The sequence below is a fragment of the Leptonychotes weddellii genome, chromosome 3, assembly GCF_054177405.1.
Source record: "Leptonychotes weddellii isolate Sample4059 chromosome 3, ASM5417740v2, whole genome shotgun sequence".
In the NCBI taxonomy this organism is placed as follows: domain Eukaryota; kingdom Metazoa; phylum Chordata; class Mammalia; order Carnivora; family Phocidae; genus Leptonychotes; species Leptonychotes weddellii.
Genome location: NC_138371.1, coordinates 42077601 through 42103612, shown reverse-complemented (window position 1 = coordinate 42103612; position 26012 = coordinate 42077601). Strand labels below are relative to the sequence as shown.

The 26012-nt window shown below is 36.4% G+C and overlaps 1 protein-coding gene and 1 long non-coding RNA gene across 2 annotated transcripts in view; one reads left to right on the top strand and one right to left on the bottom strand.

Annotated features, from left to right (window-relative positions):
* The window catches only part of TFPI (tissue factor pathway inhibitor), a 547151-nt gene that overhangs the window by 445105 nt on the left and 76034 nt on the right, over window positions 1-26012 (bottom strand). The window lies entirely within an intron of this gene.
* LOC145720501 (uncharacterized) overlaps window positions 7299-26012 on the top strand; it is a 132109-nt gene continuing 113395 nt past the window's right edge. Inside the window, exon 1 of the long non-coding RNA XR_014143469.1 lies at window positions 7299-7372. This is a non-coding gene — a long non-coding RNA (uncharacterized LOC145720501). The remainder of the gene's footprint in view (window positions 7373-26012) is intronic.

The following is a 26012-nucleotide window of genomic DNA, read 5'->3' as shown; positions in this document are numbered from 1 at the left end:
GCCTGGGTGGCTCAGTTGGTTAAGCGACTGCCTTCGGCTCAGGTCATGATCCTGGAGTCCCGGGATCGAGTCCCGCATCGGGCTCCCTGCTCGGCGGGGAGTCTGCTTCTCCCTCTGACCCTCTTCCCTCTCATGCTCTCTGTCTCTCATTCTCTCTGTCTCAAATAAATAAATAAAAAATCTTTAAAAAAAAAAAAAATGTCATCAGAGGGGCGCCTGGGTGGCTCAGACGGTTAAGCGTCTGCCTTTTGCTCAGGTCATGATCCCAGGGTCCTGGGATCCAGCCCCATATCCCTGCTGAGCAGGGAGCCTGTTTCTTCCTCTCCCTCTGCCTCTCCCCCTGCTTGTGCTCTCTCTCTCTCTGTATCTCTGTGTCTCAAATGAATAAATAAAATCGTAAAAAAAAAAAGTGTCATCAGAACATTTCTTGGAATTATTTAGCTTCTCTATTTTTTAGAATAAACTTGGTGATTGTTTTTCATTTGAAACCATTAATATTCGATTGTCAAATGATAAAATGTTAACATTTGATGAAGCATTTAATTCATAGTTTCCTTTCAATTAATTGTTATGAATATAGCTCTTTAAGAAACTCAGTATATATGTTTAAGGGAGATAAAATAAATTATATAATATTGAAATATAACTTTTTTTTTAAGATTTTATTTATTTATTTGAGAGAGAGACACAGCAAGAGAGGGAACACAAGCAGGGGGAGTGGGAGAGGGAGAAGCAGGCTTCCCGCGGAGCAGGGAGCCCGACGCGGGGCTTGATCCCAGGACCCTGGGATCATGACCTGAGCCGAAGGCAGACACTTAAGGACTGAGCCACCCAGATGCCCCTGAAATATAACTTTTATTTAAAATTTGTTAATTTGGGGGCTCTGAAAACCTATTCGATATTTACAGTGTGGAAATACAGTCATTTTGCATGTGAGGGGACATTCAACAATGCTCTCTTATAGCTTTTTTTCTTTAGTACTTGGAAATAGACCTAGAAGTAGGTATATCAGAGATAATCATAAAACAGATGACACAAATGATTTAATCAAAAATCACACACAGAATGTAGATTATTAGCCTTAGAACATTGACTGCAAAGAAAAATATTATCTTAAGCCAAAACATTGAGATATTAAAACACTCTCAAAGTAAAAGTAATGCTCTCTATTGTATGAAAATAAAAACTGGAAGTTCAAAAATTAGAGGACATAAGAGAAAGACAAAATAACATTCAGCATGTTCTAAGGAAAATCAAAAATTTATTTTCATATATACTATAATGGTTTATATCATTTTAATGAGGCTATATATACTCTGATCTTTGTACTTATAAATATACTAATCAGAATTATGGATTCAAAAGCATAGAAATTCAGGATTCTTTAAATATAATCAGCTCATTTTTCCAAGTGGTATTATCAAAAATTTTTACATAGACTTCTATGAATTTTCAGTTCTAGAAGAATTATTTATGAATCAAAACAAACTGATAGATTTTTACTTATTACTTACTGTTCTATCATATAAATGCTATAATTTAAACAAAACAGTAATAGAACTAGTTGGCAATTGCAATTGGAAGTAAATAACAAATTAATAAAGTAATTAAGACTAATTAAATATTTAAATAAAATATGTATGAAGAAAAATATAACAATATGTTTATTATAGTTTATCATTTTCTTCCTGTCCTCTTACATAGCAATTTATTTTTACTCCTCTTTAAACCTTTTATTGGATATTTAAATTTTGAAGGCTATATTTTTATGTGTTCTTAAGAGACTGAAATGTAAGACTTTTTTTTTTTTAAAGATTTTATTTATTTATTTGACACAGAGAGAGAGATAGTGAGAGCAGGAACACAAGCAGGGGGAGTGGGAGAAGGAGAAGCAGGCCTCCCCCTGAGCAGGGAGCCCGATGCGGGGCCTGATGCGGGGCTCCATGCGGGGCTCGATCACAGGACCCTGGGATCATGACCTGAGCCGAAGGCAGATGCTTAACAACTGAGCCACCCAGGTGCCCCTGAAATGTAAGACATTTTTAAAGAAGAAAATAAATACGGTCTAATTAAATAGGCATCACCTACATTTAATTAAAAAATAACTTTGTCATGAATCTTTCTGTCCTCTAAGAAAGTAGAATATATTTCTGTTCCCTTTTCAAATAATACTTCTCTGAACTGCCTTCAGGATTTAGGACATATACCTGTTCTTTTATGTAATAGTAAAACTGAATACAGACAAACTAAAATTCTCTTTGACAAGCAGCTTTGCTTTTATCAAACCCACATTACACTGATTTCTGGTGTCAGTCAAATGTGATGACATTAATGTAAATATCCTCTCTGTGAAAGTGTTTGAACATGGATTATTTAGGATTTTACTTACTAGCAACGGCAGGTTTTTGGACTTGTAGGGATTAGTTTCCATCTCCCTAAAATGTTCCTCTTTGTATCTACAGGCTTGTTTTGGTAGGACAGCTGGATGTCAGTCAGGTTCTTTACATCTATAAGTTTATCATATAGACTTTCCCTGTCTAAAATGTCATCATTTTAAACATTTCAAAGTACATTGGATGTTATCATAAGGTAACTCTATCTCAGGGAAATCATTTTACAGCACAGACGTAATTTGAATTTGTTAAATCAAAGTTAAATTCCAAGTAAGTTGCAGTTTCAGTAAAAAAATTGGAAAAGTCATATTTAACTTCACTGCCTTTTTTTCTGGTGACATCTTCTTGCATCCTGAAGCAGCCTTACTTCTAAAAATGGGTCATTTTCTTTGTGTAAGTTTTTGTAACAACCTACGTGTAACCTTGAGAAACTCAAGTGTAGTCAGTTCATCCTTTTCTCGGCACCTTAGGGACTCTTCAAGATCATCAAACATTTTAAGGAAACAATTGTGAGATTCAGTCTATAAGTGTGTGTTACCATCCCCTTCTCCACTATGCCCAATCCCAAATTATTTTCTGCATATTGTGCCAAATAATTTGTTCTGATCATTTGTCTTCCTAATGTGTTTATATATGTCCTGCCATTAAGATAACAAAGTTGTTGAGCCTTCATTTTTGGTGATATCTGGGTAATAGTATTTTTTGGTGATATCTGGTATTAGTTTTATAATTGTTCTTATATTCATTATTTGAATTCTTGGAAATTCTTGGAAAACATAGCCATAATATTCACAATATTAAAATCAAACTAGCATGAAAAACTGAATATACAAATGGACAAGGGCCAAACCATACATGACAATAGAACAGTGACCCACATCTTCTGCAACAATCAGCCCACAGAACCAATCCACATCTCTGCAGCAATCAGCCCAGAATGGTCAGGATTTGGTCAATAATTGTCAGCTCCTCTAATTTTTGCCCTTGCTTCCACAGAGAAAATGAAATACGCTTCCCAAACCAATTACGTAGGATGTTATGCTGATATTTAACCCACTTCCAGCTTTCTTGTGTCAATAACCTCTAATCAGGGCATACCTGAAGCCTTTCCCTTTATCCACTAGAAAGCTTTTCAGTACTTCTGCCTTTTGAGTTTCTGCCAAATGCAAGTGATGGTGGCTGATTCTCATGCTATAACACGCTCTGAATAAACAGACTCTGTCTGTTCTCATCTGGGCAATCTTCATTTATTTCCACAAACAGTATCTCAATACAAAGCACAACAATTAATCCATGGGCAAGTCAAAGACAGATTGGTAATACTTGCAATGACAACGCACTGAAGTTTCACCCTGAAATTGCATCACTTGGAATGATCCAACAAAGGATGAGCCATTATTGTAAAATGCAGTTCATATCTGCTAACATCAGTGGCCAGAGGTACAACTGCAACAACTCTGAAGGGCAGGTAGTCTATGCTGTCTTCATTTAACACTAAAAACACAGCTTTTTTCCTTTCAGTCCCTATTTTTTGGGTTGGCTTTTAGTTTGGTATTTTCTCCCAAACTGCCTCACCTGAAAAATGAGATTTTTTACATCCTGGGATAGTATCTCTAGGATGAGGGACTTTTTTTTTTTTAAAGATTTTATTTATTTATGTATTAGAGAGCGAGAGAGAGAGAAACAGCATGAGAGGGGAGAAGGTCAGAGGGAGAAGCAGGCTCGCCGCTGAGCTGGGAGCCCGATGTGGGACTCGATCCCGGGACTCCAGGATCATGACCTGAGCCGAAGGCAGTCGCTTAACCAACTGAGCCACCCAGGAGCCCCTAGGATGAGGGACTTTTAGTGCTAAATGAGATTTTTACTCTTAGGGAGGTATTACCAGGATGAGGGACCATCAAATCTGGAAAATTGGTTGATTTTATTGTTTGATTGATTTTTGTTGTTTATCATATTATCATCCAACCAGAATTACAAGCTAGAAAAATCCGTCGGCCTTCCATGGTTCCTATTTGTCTCATCCCTCATATCCAACCAGTTTCCCAAGGTGGGTCCTGTCCTCCTGAGGCAGGTTCATCATAAGTGTAGTATAAACTTTGGGACCTCTTGCATGCATGGACTCCTTCCAACACTCTGAGATGGGCTCTAGCAATGTGCTCATTATTCATATGTTTTAATTTTTCCAAAAGTAATCATCACCGTCGGTTAAGATGGCTGCCTCTACAGTGATTTTCCCTGATCACACTTCCCTTTGTGTGGAGTAGTGCCAGGGTAACCGCAAAGCATGCTTAGAATCCAGCTAAGAGGCAATTCAGTTGGCAGTACTTCAGTTCTGTGTGGAATATATCGATGTGGTTTTTAGTCACTTCTATGAATGGTTACATAATTGCTCACATTCCTGCTGTAGGAATGGCTTCCAGAAGTACTCCTGCACGCACTGTGCTGACACACCCAACAGCACAGCAGTAAGGGGAAAAGCCATAAATGTATCACTGTGTGAAGATGCCCTCTGGCGTGGGCCACTACAGCTGTGAGAATGGAGGCCAGTATGGCTTAACATGTACGGGACCAGAAGCTAATATATGGGAAATTGTTCTAATTTTCAAACATAATTTTAAAAGGATATTTGGTTCCCATAAATGCCTAATCAAAATAAAAGTTATTTATGGGTAGAACTATGATTCATAAGGCAGCATGCACAATTATTATAAACCTGCCATATTTTTTCTTCCTTTTTTTGATTAAAAAAAATGCTTGAAATAAAATTTATCAGAATTCCTGTGTTTTGAGGGCACAATCTGCAGCAGAACTGTCAGCAGCAGATATAACTGTGTGTAAAGCCACAATTGTTTTGCATCCAGACTATCAATTTAAAAAGTCAGTCCTCTGTAACAGAAAAATCCTTAATTTCCTCCAAATCTTTCCACAGAAAATACTATTACAAAATTACTGTCATATGAAGATATTAAAGAATATGCATCCAAAAGTTTATATATCTATTATATCACAGATATGTAATATATGTATTATATATCTACATTAGAGCTGTCTCAGGAAAGTAATTCATAGAAATATCTGGTTATGTTTCAGGATTTTATAAAATTTGTAATATTTGTCAGCCTTTCAAAGTTAGTCATCTATCGTGTTTCTTTTGTCCTTATAAATAAATGTTGGCTTTCATATATAATTTTGTATTTGTCAATTTTCTTAGAGAGACCTCTCAATTCAAGCCTCAAGCCTCACAAAGCTGGGTCTAGACATCTCTAGAATCTGTCTCCTCCCCTTCACCCTCTTTGCTCTGGTTCAGGAATTCATTCTCTACATACAAGCCAGACACCAAACAAAATGTCTAACTAGCAGGTCTCCTTACTTCAATCTATCGTACCTGCTCCGACCAGGGTTAAGGTTCTAAAATTCAAATTTATTTATCACCATGGAATCCAAAACAATGTCCTTCACACGGTGCCAAGAACATTCTACAGTCACCACTTACCGAACCAAGCTCCCCTCACCCATGCTACTTGAACTACCTCCTCAAAGGAGACTACTCTCATTCTCTCACCTTCATGTTTGAACATGATGCTCCCCCTCTCCGTGAGGGAAGATCTGATTAGTCCTTCAGGGTCAACCTCAAATATTACCTGCTCAGTGAAGATTTGCTCAACTTATCCACTACTTATATGCTCTCAAAACATCTTGTTTATTTTTTTACCTCTCATCTTTCACTTCATATGGCATTTTCTTACTGATACGTATGTATCTCCTATTAATTAGTTTTTTGAAAGCAGGGTCAGGTGCCTGGGTGGCTCAGTCGGTTAAGTGACTGCCTTCAGCTCAGGTCATGATCCCAGGGTCCTGGGATGGAGTCCCACGTCGGGCTCCTTGCTCCGCGGGGAGCCTGCTTCTCCCTCTCCAACTCCCCCTGCTTGTGTTCCCTCTCTCGCTGTCTCTCTCTGTCAAATAAATAAATAAAATCTTAAAAAAAAAAAAAAAGCTTTAGAAAGCAGGGTCTTTAACATGTCACCATATCATGAGGAGAACATGATGCTTGCTTGACTTAGCACTCATTCATTTATTTGTTCATTCATTAATCATATATATCTCTTATCTTACCTGCTATATGTATCACACATTGTTCTGGTACTAGAGATAAAACTTGTAGTAAATTCACAGTAGAATGAATAAATGAATAATTATCTTCTGATTTTGTCATAAAGATAAACACATCGCATCTTTACTTCAAGTCCCTTCATGTCATTGTCATAGAACTGACAGAGAATATTTCCTCTTGTATTCAAAGGAGTGGCTGTGATATAAAAATAGAACTGAACTGGGATCAAAACACCTGGATTTGAGGTTCTGGGCTCTACTTAAGGTCTGGGAATCTTGAACAAGTCCTGTGAATATCTCTGGTAACAATTTTCTTCTTTTTAAAATGAAAAAAATATTTTATACCTTACTGACACACAAAGAATTAAGTGTTATAATAGATGTGGAAGTGCTTTGTTAACAATTGTTTTACGCAAATGTTAAGGTCCTATTGCTTTCAGATGAAAGGTGTTACTGCTCTTCTGCATCTGGTAATACCTTTCATTTACACTTTCAACAGCAAATCACTGCATTTATTTTTCCTGCCCACCTAGAATGAAAACCACTGAATATCACCTGCTCAGTCAAACTGCAGTAGCACTCTATTCTCAGAGATGATGAAATTGAACTGAATCTAAATGGGAATATGTTTTGCTAAATCATAGTCACAGTCCTAAATGTGAATGTCAAAATGGAACTATAACTCTGGGTAGAGTCAAGTTCAGTATTTATCAGACAAAAGGTAGTATTTTACCTTACAATTTTAGTAAGTGTAAAATATGTTAAATATTTTTTCTCTTTTTCTCTTTAGAACTGTTGGGGTCCACTTTAGAAGAACAGGACCTGGGAAAATACATACTCACATTGCTTGATACTTCTGTTCACCCTAGGTAAGATTAAATGTGTTCCTCTTATCATCTTTTAACACAGCTGTATTCTTTGTAGTTAACAACCTGCAATCTGACTTAAGAGAAGAGAGGATTTCTCTAAGTCAGTCAGAGAAAGACAAATACTATATGTCTTTACTCATATGTGGAATTTAAAAAACAAATGATCATGGGAGAAAAAAAAAGAGAAAGGCAAACCAAGAAACAGTCTTTTACCTAAGGAGAACAAACTGATGGTTACCAGACAGGAGGTAGGTGGGGAGATGGGTTGAGTGGGTGATGGGAGTTAAGGAGTGCCGTTGTGGTAATGAGCACTGGGTATTGTATGTAAGTGTTGAATCACTAAATTCTACACCTGAAATTAATATTACACTGTGTTAACTAACTGGAATTTAAATAAAAACTATAAAAAAGGGGGAAGAGAGGATTATCTTTTGAAATTTGAAATAATTTATGAGCTGCTTCAAAGAATGTAAAGCCATACCACAAAAAGTTATTGTGTAGGGGTGCCTGGGTGGCGCAATGGGTTAAGTGTCTGACTTTTGGTTTCTCCTTGGGCCATGATCTCGGGGTCATGAGATTGAACCCCGTGCCAGGCTCTGTGCTCAGAGCAGAGTCTACTTGAGGTTCTCTCCCCCTCTCCCTCTGCCTTTCCCCCCACTCGTGCATGCACACACACTCTCTCTAAATAAATAAATAAATAAATCTTTTAAAAAAATTTATTGCATAACATTTTTAAGCTTAGAAAAGTAAATAAATAGAACCTTATATAGTAGAATAATATGTATCTCTTTTTTTCATCCTATCAGTACTTTTTCCCTAGTCTGCTAAGAAATCCCCTACTCTGGGGTGCCTGGGTGGCTCAGTCCATTAAGCATCTGACACTTGATTTCAGTTCAGGTCATGATCTCAGGGTTGTGAGATCGAGCCCTGCATTGGGCTCCATGCTGGGCATGGAGCCTTCTTAAGATTCTCTCCCTTTCCTTCTGCCCTTCCCCCCAAAAATAAATTAAAAAATCTTTAAAAAAAAGAAAAAGAAATTCCCTATTCTTTTTTTAGGAAAATGGTTGAACATTCGCTCACACACATTTCACAGTGGAATTAATCTCACTACTCATGTTTTCAGAGGTGAGCATGTGAACTAGACAATGTCAACAGTCTTTCTCTAGGATATTTCAAATAAAAAAATAAGAGTTGTGTCGTTTCCACTGGTGAAGCTGAAAAGATGTGAACCTTGGAGCTACTAGTGGCCATAATTGCAACTTAATTAAGAAAACCACCCAGAAAGGTTTAAGGCAACAAATACACAGAGACAAAGAGACAAATACTACAAAAGCTGAGAGATACAAGAAATCAAACTCTTGTAGCTAGACAGAAAGAAAATTTCAGAATGAACTACAATCAGATACTAAAACCACAAGAAGAGAGGATATGTCTGAGTAATAAGTCAACAGACATAAGAGACTAAAGGTAAAGAGATTAGTTTAAATAGTTGTTGGACCAGAAGATAGGCCCATGGAGATAAAGCCATGAAGATGCGTCAGTTTAGTATTTTCTTGTAATGCAAACTGCATGAATATTCAAGGGCACTACGTTTATTTAACTCAGCTGTTCTTATGATCAGTTTACTCTACATCAACCACGCGACAATATCCTCTCTATCTCCAGTGGTATTCTGTGCTTTGGTTCTATTCAAAAACAAGCAATTGATAGAATTCATAGTCTCTTCTCTCTTACAATGGATACAGTGATTAAAGACGCAATAGTCATTTTCAGACCAAGAGGATGGCAGGAACATGCTAAATATGGTAGAGCAGGAAGATAGGAGATTGAGCCCACCCCTAGATGATCCCCTTGAGCTCTCCTTGAGCAGTGTGTCACCCCCCCAGCTGATTTAGCTGTAGAGATTTTATGTAAAATGAATAATATCCTAAGCATTTAAGCCCCTACAAGTCTGGAGTCTGGTCTGCTGTTGCTTATAGCTAAATGCACTCCCATTATAACAACAAGGGTTTAGTTCCCCCTGGAGCCATATAGGTCTCCCTCCAGCATCAGCAGATGTCTCTACAAAACTCCAAGAGAAGCCCTCTCTCTTCCAAGACCCACTGTCTTTCTCCTAACATTTTAGGTGGCAAGTGGAAGTAAAACAATTATGTTTGACTATAGTCAGTCTTCCCTCCTTTGGAGTAGCAGTGTTCATAATATGCCATCAGTTAGTGAAATACTAAGAAACTAATACATGATTTCAATGGACTAATTTGATTGCTATTACATACTGAAGAGATTGTAAGTCATTTCATCACACTATGGAGGAATTTAATTTTCTACATCTTTAATCTTAATACCTTGGTTTATTTAAAATCAGATAACTCAACTATTTTAAAATTAATTTTATTATATAAGTCAATGTAGTATGAAAGCAATTCTTAAAAGTTGATTTGGGTCTTCTGTTATAATTGATCTAATATCAAATATGATTAGAGTCTAAAATTGGAATGACATTTTCAAAAATAAATTATAATTCCTTTTTAAAGGGAAATAGTTGCTAAGTCACTTAGAAATTAAATAAATATTGTCTCATTTTTAATTTTAAAAAACAAAACATTTCATCAAGAATTATTATTATCATATTTCCTCTCTTTGGTCTTTTAAAAAATGCTCATGTCACCTCAGAGTCATTCTGTTAGAGTGATTTTAACATTATTTAAGTGCTATGGCTTTCTTTAACTTTCTTTTCTTTTTCCTTATTCATTTATACTAGTGAGCATTGCATTATATGGGTACTATACTGATATTTAATTTTAGCAGCTCTGTATTTCCCTTTCATATTGCAACGACTAAATATTGTGTCTATACCCCCTCCCAAAAAAAATTCATGTATTGAAATCCTGACTTCCTGTGTGATGATAGGAGGTGGCACTTTGGGAGATTAGGTCATGAGGGTGGAACCCTTATGAGTGGGAATAGTGCCCTTACAAAAGAGACCCCAGAGAGCATTTTAACACTTTTTCCACCCATGTGAGTATACAGTGAGAAGTCTACAGTCTGCAACTCAGCAGAGAGAGCTCACCAGAACTAGCCATGTTGGCACCCACTTCTCAATGGACTTTCAGGACCCAGAAACTGTGAGAAATAAATTTCTGTTGTTTATAAGCTACTCAGTCTATGGTACTTTGTTACAACAGTGTGAACTAAGACACCTATAAAATTGAAATGACTAATAATGAGCTCCTTGCTTATAACCATTCTCAAAATAAGAGCACATGACTATCCCACAGTAAGAAAATCATGTGACATTCCCCCACCTTTCTCTCATGGCTTGAATTTATATAGGTCACCTTCCTCCGTGACTGATCTTGACAGCTAAAATACTGTTCCACACAACCAAATCACAATACATTTTCCCTCATTTCTCCTATTCCTTATCCTTTTCCTTTTCCCACATCTAACAATTATATCTCACTGGTCATGTGAATTTGGAGATTTCTTGTATGAAAATATATTTTTTTGCTCTTTGTCTCATTTCCCAAATAGTCTATCAATTTCCTGCCTAACTTCCAAAAACCAACTCAATTATCACAAGGTAGCCTTAATGTACATATATGAAAAGAGAAATATTCATTGTTTCAGTAAGCTTTTAAAACATTTCATAATATATTATTTGTCCATTTGTAATGGGATCATGTGTTTGAATGTCTGTTCCCCAACTAGACTATGATATTTATCTCTAGCTCAGAAATGTCTCTGGCAAACAGAAAGTTTTCATGTATTTTGACTGAGTTTGATTGTAATAGACTTGAGATCTGGGACGAAGTCTTCTACCTCCTTTATAACTCTTGAGGAAAGTTAATAGCACTCAGAATATATTTAGCAAATGCTGAAAAACAAAAAATGAGGCTAGACTGAATATCTGGCCTTAAAATTGACTAACCATTGGTCTTTCCATCCTAGAGAAAGAGTTAGTACATTCTCCTTTATTCTTCCTACTAATTATAACTAAAAATCCTGGACAAAATAAATAAATATCAGAGAAATTGAAAAGCAAAGAAAAGAAGGCAAACTAGGAATTTTATGACTTGAGGAATGTCCTGAAGTGAATTCTCTGTTTTTTGTTTGTTTTGCCTCCTGTATATCCTAGTCTGGTTAATAGAGAAACCCATAAACTAGAAATGCCAATACAAAAAGATTTTTTTTAAAGCCCCAAGAAAGCATAGCGTCTTTACACAAAGACTGGGAAAAGGGTGACCCTGTAAGACATAATTCTTTTGACTCCCCTCCAGGTCTGGAATAATAAGATAAAAGCTGTGCTGTGCCTCACTGTTTCTCCACAGGATGCCATAAAGACTGTGGATAGAATGAAGGGGGGGAAATCGGAGGGGGAGACAAACCATGAGAGACTGTGGACTCTGAGAAACAAACTGAGGGTTCTAGAGGGGAGGGGGTTGGGGGGATGGGTTAGCCTGGTGATGGGTATTAAAGAGAGCACGTACTGCATGGAGCACTGGGTATTATACACAGACAATGAATCATGGAACACTACATCAAAAACTAACGATATAATGTATGGTGATTAACATAACATAATAAATAAAAAAAAAAATGCTGTCTTCCATCCCTGCCCTACACTAAGTAGGCAGCATCCCTACCTCTTCCTGCCATGCATTGTGGAGACTATGTGTCAGAGCCCTAACAACCATCCTCAGACTGCACTAACACGAGCAAAGGTACATTCCCCCCCAACACACACACTGAGCATTGTGGCTACAGAAACTAGAATTAAACTATGTGGATAATCCCAATCTTAAGTGAACATTGGCAAAGAAATAGCACCCTTTCATCTTTCTGCCATGTATTGTGGAGATTGTGAAATGGGACTCCTGTTGACTATCGCAAGCTTGCTCTCAATGAATGACCACAAGGATGAAACACCTGACTTACGCCCAACTAGAAAGTGGAAGTCATGCATAGAGAGAGGAAGGGAGCTGCAGAAAGGGAATCTGTGTATGAAATTCTGGGCAGATTTCAGTGTGACCTATGCATGAAACCAATTAGAGTCACAAAGCAAAATGTTTGAAAACCAATGTATGGTGCAGAATATTACCAAGGTTTCAAATTGGTCACTCATTGAAAAGCACATAAACAGAGTAGACCAGAATAGCACTGCAAGGTTTTGAAATCTCAATTAGTATTTAAACTACAGCCCACAAAAGTGGGCCAGGACATGCATCCCGAACTTGAGCATGTAGATTGCATACTGAAATAGAAGATATAAATAGAAATAGTCTTATAATATGACTTAAAATTTCCAGAATGTATTCCAAAATTATTCACCATGTTGACAATCAGAAACATCAATTTGAATTGAGAAAAGAAAATCAACAGACAGCAAATACAAGATATATCAAATGTTGTAATTATCTGACAATGATTTTAAATAGGTATACCATAAAATACAAAACTATGACAAGAAGTTAGGAATGCTCTGGAATCAAATAAAAACAGAAATTTTGGCAAAGAAATAAAAGATATAAAGAAAAAAACAAATAAAATTTTAGATTGAAAAATATTCTTTAGAGGGCCAGAACAGTTTTCTATCCTGATTTTAGTGGAATTTATACAAATCTATACATGTGATAAAATTTTTATAGAATTATACAACAACAGCAAAATGTAAAAAGAAAAAAAGAAGTACATGTAAAAGCTAGTGAAATCTTAATAAAGTCTGTAGTTTAGTTTATAATTCTGTACCAGTTTCAATTTCCCGATTTTGATAATAGCACTATGGTTTTCTAAGATGCTGTCATTAGGGGAACCTCGCTGAAAGGTACACAGGAACTCTGTACTATTCTTGCAACTTTATTTGAATCTAAAATTATTTCAACATAAAAGTTAAAACATTGACTCAATGTAGAATTTGGAATGGTATTTGGTTTGAATTCTTAACTCTAAAGTCTTTTTCCTGCTCCTACCCTACGTCATCTGTTGCCTAACAACCTCCTTTCTCATTGAGAGGCATTACAAATGGGAAAGTGCCACTGAATTACTTCCCACTGACTGTAAAACAATCATATTATTGCTTGGCAACAAACCCAGGGTTGGACAAGCAGTTACTGAAAACAAAACAAAACAAAACAAAAAACTCAAGTGGAGTTTTTATTTGAAATTTCCCCTGAAACAGAAGGATGTTCATCAATGCAGGATGGGAGGTTCATTGTTTGAAGAATATAAACATGGGTATAATTTTGCCGAACTAATATAGGAGATTTCTTGTCAAGCTTCTAAGAAAAGTGTTAAAACAATGATACTCTGAAACATTTGATTTATATGTAATCAATATCATGGAAAGTGGTCAAATTTAAACAAGCACTATAAAAATCATTCCCTAAGCAAGCTACTGTTCCATTTCAACCAAGGAACTGATTCTATTTGGTGGCAGTATATTCTCATCATGATTAGTAAAACTCTGAATTTTAGCTATGTAAATAAAGCAAATGAAAGACATAAAATGACAAATTTACTAATGTAAACATAAACATAAAGCAGATGGCCTCATATTCCTGCAAAGTCTAGATAAAACTAAACGTGTTCCCATCAAATTAACTTCTTTATTAACATCTCTTTACTCAAAAATTTTCAAAATTCAAGTTGTGACTCAGTTTTGTAAAATAAGCAGCACCTGGGAAGTAGTGATGAAAATAAATTTATTTTAAGGATTTAGAATTCACATGTAAAAAATTAATAATGGTAAACTTTACCTGAGCCCTATTTTCCCAGAAAACAGTTACATATAAGAAAAACCCCTACATGTTTGTTTTTGAAAATCTTCCCTTCCCAGCATTTTGTGTTCCAGGAAGCAATTTACCATAAAGAACCACATTTCTCCATAAAACTTAGGTAAGACTCACTGTCTACTCTTTTATTGACTCCCATAAGACCTGGAGACAAGTTCCTGAAATATAAATAATAAATACTAAACATGGACCCCCTGGATTCTTATTCTTTGTCTAAAGAATGACTAGCTGTTGCACAGCAAAGGAAACAGTCAACAAAACCAAAAGACAACTGACAGAATGGGAGAAGATATTTGCAAATGACATATCAGATAAAGGGCTAGTAGCCAAAATCTATAAAGAACTTATCAAGCTCAACACCCAAGGAACAAATAACCCAATCAAGAAATGGGCAGAAGACATGAACAGACATTTCTGCAAAGAAGACATCCACATGGCCAATAGACACATGAAAAGGTGTTTAACATCACTCGGCATCAGGGAAATACAAATCAAAACCACAGTGAGATACCACCTCACACCAGTCAGAATGGCTAAAATGAACAATCAGGAAAGGACAGATGTTGGCGAGGATGTGGAGGAAGGGGAACCCTCCTACACTGTTGGTGGGAATGCAAGCTGGTACAGCCACTCTGGAAAACAGTATGAAGGTTCCTCAAAAAGTTGAAAATAGAGCTACCCTATGATCCAGCAATTGCGCTCCTGGGTATTTACCCCAAAGATACAAATGTAGTGATCCAAATTTGAGAAAAAAGCAGAGGATCTTAGTGGAAGAGAGGAAAAAATGAAACAAGATGAAACCAGAGAGGGAGACAAACCATAAGAGACTCTTAATCTCAGGAAACAAACTGAGAGTGGCCAGAGTGGAGGTGGGTGGGAGGGATGGGGTGGCTGGGTGATGGACATTGGGGAGGGTATGTGTTGTGGTGAGTGCTGTGTATTGTGTAAGACCCCTGAAACAATATATTATAGGATAATAAAGGGAAAAAAAAAAAGAATGACTAGCTGCGATGAGAACTGTTTGTCTCTCTGAAAAGAGCTAGACACAGAGATAAGCATTTCCTATTCAGCTAACTGACGGTGACTTCCCCTGATTATAAAACAATCGCAACTCTAAATCCCCCTATCACAACACTCTACTCTTCAGATCTGGAATACTTTCCCTATTACAATAGACTGAAAAGTGTCTCTTTAATTTTGTCCTTGACAACATAAAATGCAATAAGATACTTTGATTTTTGTTTTATAATGTACTGTTTTGTATAGTAAATGATTCTTGTGATCGTAAATTTTAATGTGTCAACTTAGTTGGGCCACCAGGATGTCTAAATTAAATATTATTTCTGGTTGTGTCTGTGAAGGTGTTTCCAGATGATATTTGTATTTGAATCAGTGGTCTCAGCAAGTAAATTATCCTTCCCAATGTGAGTGGGCAATATCCAGTCTATCAAGGGCCTGAATAAAACAAAAAGCAAAGGAAGGGAGTATTTGTTCCCTTACTGCTTGTCCACGTGAGCTGGGGTATCAGTATTCTTCTGGCTCTCAAGCCTTTGGACTCAGACTGGAATTATACCACCAGCTTTCCTAGGTTTCCAGCTTGCAGACAGCATACTGTGGGTCTTCTCTGCCTCCATAATTATCATGGGAGCCAATTCCTCATAATAAATATACAGGGGTTTTTTTTCCCCTTTGGAGAAAGAACCCTAATGCAATTCCAATGCAAGATTTAAATTTTAATAAATTCTAAACTAGTAGCATGGATTCATATTAATATACTTTAGAAAGATTGCAAGATAGAACCTAAGCTGTATAAGATGACTTGCTACTTCAAAAGCAATAATGAAATCAGCTTTAAAACCAGTTTAGATCTTAAAAAGCCATTCTCAGGCACTCAGAATATGTCCTCAGAGGATAGTATCAGAGGTCAGGCAAACAAGAAGGAGATTTTCCTGTCAATTTAAGCCTATACCATTAATAAATAAAAGAGAGCTTTCTTATTTAGAATTTGTAATTCTACAATAATTATTCCAAATATATTTGGGGTTAAAGTAAGTCATCTTTTTAAGAAAGCAGAATTGGGAAAAGACAAAGAAACTCTTTTAGTCTCCCTCCTCTGTGTGCAGTGAAGATATGAAAGATTCTGATACTGAAATCTCTCTTTTCTTTTTAATTTTCCAAAGACAAAAACAAATAAATAAACACAATGGAGTGGGCCTTGGAGGTTACTGAAAAGAATCAAGTGTTGTGTTATGCCTAATACAAAGAGAGAGAGAGAGAGAGAAACTTCATTCATTTTTGAGGGGAAAATGTGCAAGTGGCAAAAGATACTTGGTGGAAAGTGTGAGCATAAAAAAAGGAGTCTACTGAAAATGGGAAAAGAGAAGTGTTGATTGAAAATAGTAGATTTTCCATCATCCATTCATCAAGGATTGTTGAGGTTAACGTAGAGCATGAAATCAGCCATAATACCTGACTTGCTAAAATGTAACACAGAGGCCGCTGGGGGCAGGGAAGGTTTCCGAGAAGGACATAGGCCTTTGGAATGCCGAGGCCTGCGTGACCACCACCACTCTGCCATAGGAATGCCGCAGGGAGTTGCTTTCCCTGAAGCTTTCTTAGCCTAAACAAGCTGCCCTGTGATCTAAGAGATGTATGCATTGTCCCCTAGGCTATGTTTGAGAAACAGTGATAAAAATTTATGATTATCCTGAAGGCCCAATAAAAGCAGGAGCAAAGAAGAGCAAAGGGTCTTCATCTCTGAGCGTTGACCTCCTTGCCTTCTCCTGTCTTTCACAGCAAAGTTTGGAGTAATCTTTCATCTGTCGGTACAGGGATTGCTGGCCATTCCTGGCAAAGGATGAAAAGATAATATTTTCATCGAAAACTAATGCTGATTTTGTGGACTCTTACTCTTCATCACTCTCTAACGGTGGCTAGAGCCTATAGGTTACATGCTTCAATATCTATTAAATCTACCTCCTTCTCTCCTTTTCCATTGTAACTCCCACAGTCCAACCCACCATTATTTCTTACTTAAATCATTGCCACACATATCAGATCCACTCTAGCTCCTACTCTCAACCAAATCTCTCTTTTTTCCACTAGGGTTAGAATTTCTTTTTTTTATTTTAGGTGTGATTCTCTTTTTTTACATACTAAGTGAATACCTTAAATGTCTCACATTGTTCTTAGATTTAAAGTCTAACTTTATTAACATGTCCTATCTGATATTAAAATTCTTCCTACTTCTCCTAAGGTCATTTCTAGATATTTCCATCACTGGATACAAATTAGTCACTCTGTGCTTTTGTTTCTATAACTGCCATTCCACTGTTCCTCCTCAAGGTCATGGCACATATTATTCCCTCTGCCCTAAAAGTGTTCTTTTCTCACTTCCTTTTTTTCCACCCTAGATTATTCTTAATTATCTTCACTTCTCCACAGAAGCTTTCCCTGGTCATTCTTCATCTCAAAAATTAGATTCAGTTTATACTCACATAGCAATCTTTACACTCATGGCACTCATCAAATTATAAATAAATACCCATATTTTTGTTAAAGTATGATATCAAGGCAAACTGGCAGAAGTCTTGTTTGCATGACAGTTTCTTTAGAATTCAGCTGTTAAATAGTGAAGACCTTTCATTAAATTCATAGGAGATTGTCAAAAGACAACTACTTCATGGAGAGATACTAAGAATGAAGGAAGTGTCTGAATGACCAGTCAAAAGTGCTTTGACTCAGCCCAGGGGAAATTGTTCCACATTATTAAGTGGATAAAAGAGGGTTATAGAAAATTTAAAAGGACAAGTTACCCTTTGCAGAGCAAAATGAAATAGTTGTAAATGTTGGCTGAGTGAGACACATTCTTTGGCAACATTAGAGACAAGATCAGCATTTCAGAAAAAAATTTGCAATTCAGAAAAGCAATAAATTATAGAGCAAAACTAGCAACAGAAGTCAGAAAGATTTTACAACTATTTCTGGGAGCCATTGTTGATCATTCTGGAGTGTTTTAGGAAATTTGGAAATGGTTATGCGAGCCATTAAATTCTTCTTCTTAAAAATTTAATTAGCTTTGTGTTGGAATTCTATGAAATGTAATACAAAATGTTACTAAATAAAAGAATTACTCAGATAATTAAAGAAAACTGATTTTTGTTTCCAGTGCAGCATGTATATCTAGGGTTTTATCAATGTAGAAAAGTGGATAGCCCTTGGATAAAATATGAATTTTGTTGGAAAACTTAGCTGGAGGGGACGGAAGTAAAGGGAACTCCTAGGATGGGAGGGGAACAACCCTGATCTAAGCTTGAATTAATAAGTATGGGATAAAGGTAGGTTTTTCCTAAGGAACATTCCAAATATGATTGCCTAAAGGAAGAGGAAAGAGGTAAACCAGAGAGTCTACTGTATGGAGCCAGGGAATCTGAAAAGGGGAATAAGATTGGTATCTCAAATTGTTAATATTCCCTGGCAAAGAAAAGGGGGGGGAACCAAATCTCTTGATGAAAGCATCTTCAATTCAGGCCCCAGGTTTACACACATTAAGATTAATCAAATATGAGCTTTTATCAAAAATAGTCAAATTTATAAGAAAATAATCTTTTTGAAGGAGAGAAAGATTGCCAGTAGTTTTATATACATAAAATATTTAAAGAAATAAAAGATACAATCATACATTTGTGAAATAGAAACAAGAAATGCAATGGCAAAAATGAAAAAGAAAAAAAAGATAATCCAAATGAACAGATAAATTTGAAAACAGACCAAATAGAAGTTTTAGAAATAAAAATAAATTTATACATAATTCTTGCTGAAATAAAAAAACTCAATGAGAACAAACAAATTAGACTGGCCTAAAGTGAGCTGGAATGTATATCTAAAATGGTAAACTAGAAACTACATCTAAAACATTACCCAAGAGGCAGCACAGAAAGGTAAAGATTTATAAAAATATAAAAGGGAATTCAGAAGGGGCGCCTGGGTGGCTCAGATGGTTAAGCGTCTGCCTTCGGCTCAGGTCATGATCCCAGCGTACTGGGATGGAGCCCCGCATCGGGCTTCCTGCTCAGTGGGGAGCCTGCTTCTCCCTCTCCCTCTGCCTCTCCCCCTGCTCATGCTTTCTCTCTCTCTCTCTCTCTCTGTATCTCTGTGTCTCAAATGAACAACAACAACAAAAAATCTAAAAAGGGAATTCAGAAGATAAGGAAGAAAGAATGAAATTATCCAATGTATACCCACTTGAAGGCCCAGACGTAAAAACTAGAGCAAATGATACAGATCTAATCTTTGAATATATAATAGCTGAGAATTATTCAAACATGGTAAAGAACATAAGTCCACATATACGGAGGCATTATGTGAACAAAACAGGATAGATAACAAGAAATCCATACATAGACATGCTGTAGTGAAATTGTAGAACGTAAGAGAAAATGAGATGATAGTAAAAAAGAAGATAGAGGAAAATGTCTGATTAACTACAAAAGAATGACAACATATGGAATTCTCAATAACAAAAAATGAGAGCCAGAAGAAAGTATCTTTGAAGGACTGAGAAGAAATAATTGACAACCTAAAATTGAATACTAACTAAAAATATCTTTCAAGAACATGAGTAAAATAAATTCATTTTCAAAAAAATTTAAAAGTGGGGCGCCTGGGTGGCTCAGTTGTTAAACATCTGCATTCGGTTCAGATCATGATCCCGGAGTCCTGGGACCAAGCCCCGCATCGGGCTCCCTGCTCTGCGGGAAGCCTGCTTCTCCCTCTCCCACTCCCCCTGCTTGTGTTCCCTCTCTCGCTGTGTCTCTGTCAAAAAAAAAAAAAAAAAAAGTCTTAAAAAAAATTTGAAAGAATTTACTACCAACAGATGAATGTTAAATTTACTTCTAAAGGGTATACTCCAGAAAGATACAAAAGTATCCATCTTGGGATGAGAAATCCATGCTTATTCGCTGATAAGTAGCTAATTAAGCTATAATAGTGGTCCTTGGGAAAGATCTTAGGCAACTTGGTAGGCAACACTTGGAACTTAGAGTACATTGGCTTCTCCTTTCAGTTTTATTTAAGGTATTCCAACTCTGCATTTAAGACTAGCTAAGGAAGACCATCTATGTAAAACCCACAGCAAACATCATCCTCAATGGTTAAAAACTGAGAGCTTTCCCTCTGAGGTCAGAAACAACACAAGGATGTCCACTCTTGCCACCTTTATTCTACATAGTATTGGAAGTCCTGGCCACAACAATCAGACAAAAAAAAAGAAGTAAGAGGCATCCATATTGGTAAAGAAGAAGTTAAAATGTCACTTTTTGCAGATGACATGATACTATACATATAAAATGCTAAAGATTCCACCAAAAAACTACTAGCAGTAAAAACAAATTCAGTAAAGTGTCAGGATACAAAATGAATACCCAGAAATTGGTAGCATTTCTATATACTAACAATGAAATCACAGAAAGAGAAATTAAAAAAAACAAAACACCATTTACAATTGTACCAAAAAGAATAAAATACCGAGGAATAAACTTAACCAAAGAGGTGAAAGACCTGTACTCTAGAAACTATGAAACACTGATGAAAGAAATTGAAGATGACACAAACGAATGGAAAGATACTCCATGCTTACGAATTAGAAGAATTAATATTGTCAAAATGTCTATATTACCCAAAGCAATCTAAAGATTCAATGCAATCCTTATCAAAATACCATTAACATTTTTTGCAAAACTAGAATAAATAATACTAAAACTTGTATGGAACCACAGAAAAATGCCAAACAGCCAAAGCAATCCAGAGAAAGAAGAACAAAGCTGGAGGTATCACAATCCCAGATATCAAGATAAACTACAAAGCTGTGGTAATCAGAACAGTATGGCACTGACACAGAAAGAGACACATAGATCACTAGAACAGGATAGAAACCCCAGAAATAAATCCACATATTTATGGTCAGTTAACCTAGACAAAAGCGGCAAAAATATCGAAATGGGAAAAGATAGTCTTTTCAATAAATGGTGCTGGGAAAACTGGACAGATACATATAAAAGAATGAAGCTAGACTACTTCCTAACACCATACACAGAAATAAACCCAAAATGGATTAAAGACCCAAACATGAGACCTGAAACCGTAAGAATCCTAAAAAGAGAACACAGGCAGTAATTTCTCTGATATCACCCAGAGCAACATTTTTCTAGATATGTTTCCTAAGGCAAGGGAAACAAAAGCAAAAATAGACTATTGAGACTACATCAAAGTAAAAAGCTTTTGCCAAAGAAGAAAACCATTGAGAAAAGGACAACCTACTGAATGGGAGAACATATTTGCAAATGATATATCTGATAAGGGGTTAATATCCAAAATATATAAAGAACTTGTACAACTCAACACCAAAAAAACAGTCCAATTAGAAAATAGGAGACATACAGATTTCCAACAGATACATCAAATGATGCTCAACATCACTAATCATCAGGGAAATGGAAATGGAAACCACAATTAGATGTTACCTCATGCCTATTAGAATGGCTAAAATCAAGAAGACAAGAAAAGAGTAGTGGTGAGGAGAAAAAGGAATCCTCATGCACTGTTGGAATGTAAATTGGTACAACCATTGTGGAAAACAGTATGGATGTTCCTCAAAAAATTAAAAATAGAAATACCATGTGATCTAAAAATTCCACTACTGGATATTTACCCAGGGAAGTTGAAAACACTAATTTGAAAAGATATATGCACCTCTATGTTTATTGTAGCATTATTTATAATAGCCAGGACATGGAAAGAACCTAAGTGTCCATCAGTAGACAACAGATAAAGAAAATGTGGTATATATACACAATGGAATATTACACAGCCATAAAAAAGGATGAGATCCTGCCGTTTGAGACAACATGGATGGACCTCCAGGGTATTATGGTAGATGAAAGAAGTTAGACTGAGAAAGACAAATACCATATGATTCCACTCATAAATGGGATCTAACAAATGAGTAAACAAAGAAAAAGAATCAGGGCTATAAATACAGAGAACTGATGGTTGCTAGAGGGGAGCAGGGTGACGGGTTGGGAAAAATGGATGAAAGGGAGAGGGAAATACAGGTCTCCAGTTATGAAGTAAGTCATGAGAATAAAGAGTAGAGTATCAGGAATACAGTCAGTGATATCGTAATAGCAATGTAATTGGACAGATGGTAGCTACACTTGTGGTGAACACAGCATAATGTATAAACTCGTCAAGTCACTAAGTTGTACATCTGAAACTAATGTAACATTGTGTGTCAACTGTACTGAAATTTTTAAATAAATGAATAAATAGAAAAAATGAAAGACTAGGCTAACAATAGGAAATATCACAGGTGTCCCGCTGAGGATGGTAGGGAGTGAATTTGGAAATGTTAAGAAAGACTTCAGGAATTAGGGTTCCTCCAAATTCTTCAGTACCTCCTAAATAACCTATTTCAATAAGCATAATTCCATTTTTTTGCCTTTTTTATTTGATTGATTTAAGCATAATCCAGTTTCTCCAGAAAAAAAGACATTAAGCTCTTTTTTTCAAAATCTGAGACCACTGAACTCCAAGTATAGAAATTAAGCCTGCATTGGGAAATTTCAGTAGATGAGTTACCTCTAGAGATAGTAGGTTGAAAAGAGTGTCAAAATGAAGGAAAATATTGCTACCTCACATGTTTAAAATTTCTTCAGAATATTTTAAATGTGGAATGCCACACTACAGCATAAACAAAATAATTGTATTTCATATAAGTACTATGGAAACCAGAGATCTGGTTGTTGAACCCCCAGTGGTGCCCAATGTTCTGCCAGAAGAGAAGTAAAGGATCATTTTCAGGAATATGGCTGGCAAAATGAAATAATCTTCTGAGTAGAATATAGTGAGATCAATCTCTTCAAATTGAAGAAAAAAAATATATACACACAAATGTATATAATGGTTATTTTCCTCCTGATTAGACATTTTCCTTTAAGAATACTGAAAACATTTCTTTTTTTTTTTTTTAAAGATTTTATTTATTTATTTGAAGAGAGAGACACAGCAAGAGAGGGAACACAAGCAGGGGGAGTGGGAGAGGGAGAAGCAGGCTTCCCGTGGAGCAGGGAGCCCGATGTGGGGCTCGATCCCAGGACCCTGGGATCATGACCTGAGCTGAAGGCAGACGCTTAACGACGGAGCCACCCAGGCACCCCAAAACATTTCTGTTCTCCTTATTATCTTGCTCCTAAAACTGAGCATGACTTGATTTGATTAGATGAGCTCAACATGTATTTCTATTGGTCAGTTTGGCTTACTGATGATGGATTATTTTAATTCTCCCCAAATAAAACCAAGAGATACTGATAGTTGATTTCCTATTAGTAAAGGACCTCGGTGGCTCAGTCAGTGAAGTGTCCAACCCTTGATTTCAGGTCAGGTCATGATCTCAGGGGTGTGAGATGGAGCCTGCTTGCCCATCTCCCTCTGCTCTTCCCCCCCCCCCACCTGTCTCTCTCTCTCTCTCTCTCCCTCTTTCTCTCTCTCTCTCTCAAATATAAACAAACAAACAAACAAGGAAGTAAAGGAAGTGACTGAGGCTGCTCAGATATGATAGACTCATAAACCACTATGAAAGTGAATATCTCATTTTCTCTAAAACATAGTTGAAGCATCTATGGAGACAGTGAGGTAAGGTAATAAAAAAAAATCTTAAAATTATCTTCAGAGCAATCACCAAAGGAGTAAAAATTTAATGTTATTCAAGAAATGATTTTTATTCAAGAAAATCAATTACACTGATGTTAGATTGCTTTAAAGTAGTTTGGTTCCCTAAAATATAACAACTAAAGTAAAAATATCTTACTTGCAATATTTTAGATTTATTATTTGATAATGAACATGTGCTTAACTATGTGAAAAGCAGTGCAAGTTTGCAAACTATAAAGGTCAAGTAAAATCATTAAGATTGTGGCAAAATATTCTTGAAGATCACGTCATATGACAAGAAATCATGATTTTATTCAGCAACCATATAATGATTATCTTTTGAAGGGACAGAAAAAATGAAGCGTCAAGTCCTTGACTTCAGCAAGCAAGAAAAGACATGCTGATAGCATTAAGAAATAATAATAGATCAAGTGGCATAAAGGAAGTACAGGGAGTCTAGATGAGTTTGAGTGATGTTGTGTTAGGACAGGTCTTTATCATAATTATCTCTTGAACATAAAAGTGAATAATTTGTGATAGCATATGACAAGAAACTTGAATGAAGTCAAAGAGGAAGAAAAGAAAATGTATGGATCTAGGAAAGCATAGACTATGTTCTGTGATCTTGCAATAGTCTACTTAGGTAGAGGTCCATGTGGTGAGAAGTTGTAAATAATTACGCTAGAAATGCAGGTTAGAACCAGATCATCCACTAAAAAAGAGCAAACAAGAAGTACAACAGAGAAATAAGAAAAAAAATGAATAAATATATAATATGAAGTTAGGTAGTTATAACTACTACAAAGAAAAAATAAAGCAGGGTCAGGGGATAAAGAGAGAAGATGGATGCTATTTTAGGTTGAACAAGAAGAGATATTTGAGCAGAGATCTAAATGGTCTGAGGCAATGGGTTATCCAGATAGAAGCTTAAGAGATTTTCAGGCATAAAGAAGAGTAGGCAAAGAGGCAGAAACAGACTTGGTGAACTCAAATAAAAACAAGGACTCTAGAGTGGGGGAAGAACAGGGAACAAAGGCCAAGCAGTCAAACATGAATTCAGAGAAATAGGCAGGGACAAGATCCTGTATGCCACGGGAGTGACTTTGGGTGAAGCGTGAAGGAAAACCACCTGAAGGTTTACAGCAGAAATGACTTGATATGATTAGTGATTTAAAAGGATTTCCAGGGGCACCTGGGTGGCTCAGTCAGTTAAGCTTTAGCGTCAGACTCTTGGTTTCCGCTCAGGTCATGATCTCCTGGGTCCTGAGATCAAGACCCGCAAAGAGCCCCCGGTGGAGTGCAGTGCTCAGTGGGGAGTCAGCTTGGGATTTTTCCCTCTGCTCCTCCCATACTCCCCACCCCTCTCTCTCTCTCAAATGAATGGAGAGGAGTGGGAATGGTGAGAAGTGATTGGTTCCTGGATCCATTTTTAAAGGTGAAGCCCTCAAAATTTGTTGTTGTGTAGGCTACGGATAAGGAGAGAATGTTGATGCAAGGATTCTTTTCAAGGATTTTGACTTGAGCCCAAAGGCAGATAGTAAGGCTATTCAGTGAAATATGAGAAAATTGTGATAGGAACAAATTTAGTAAGTGGAGAATGGGGGGTAGGAATCAATAATCCACTTCTGAATGTGCTAAACTTGAGATGTTTGCTAGACATCCCATGGAGAGCTTAAATATTCATATGGATATGTGTCTACAGTTAAAAAAAAATATATTAGGGCTAGAAACAGAACTTGATGGCTATCAGCCCATAGATGCAAATAGAAGCCATAGAACTCAAAGTTTCATGTAGGGCATGAAAGTAGAAGAAGAAAAGAAAAAGGTGTGAATCTAAGCTCTAGGGTATTCTGATATGTAGAGATAAAAAAGAGGAGAAGGATATAGCAAGCCAAACAGGTTAAGTGGAGGCCAGTGAAGAGTGTATATTTCTTTTAGTTTGAGACTAAAGATAAAATAGTAAAAATAAATAAGCAAATCACATAATGAGAGGGACTAGTGTTAATGAATGTCACCAAAATTAAAATAGATATTTTGTATAAAGCGACTTCAGTTTTTAGCTTTACCTTCACAGATAGCAATTTGTTAAATTCTTACAGAGACTGATACTTTTACAAAACTGAAATTGAAGAATGACCCAAGGG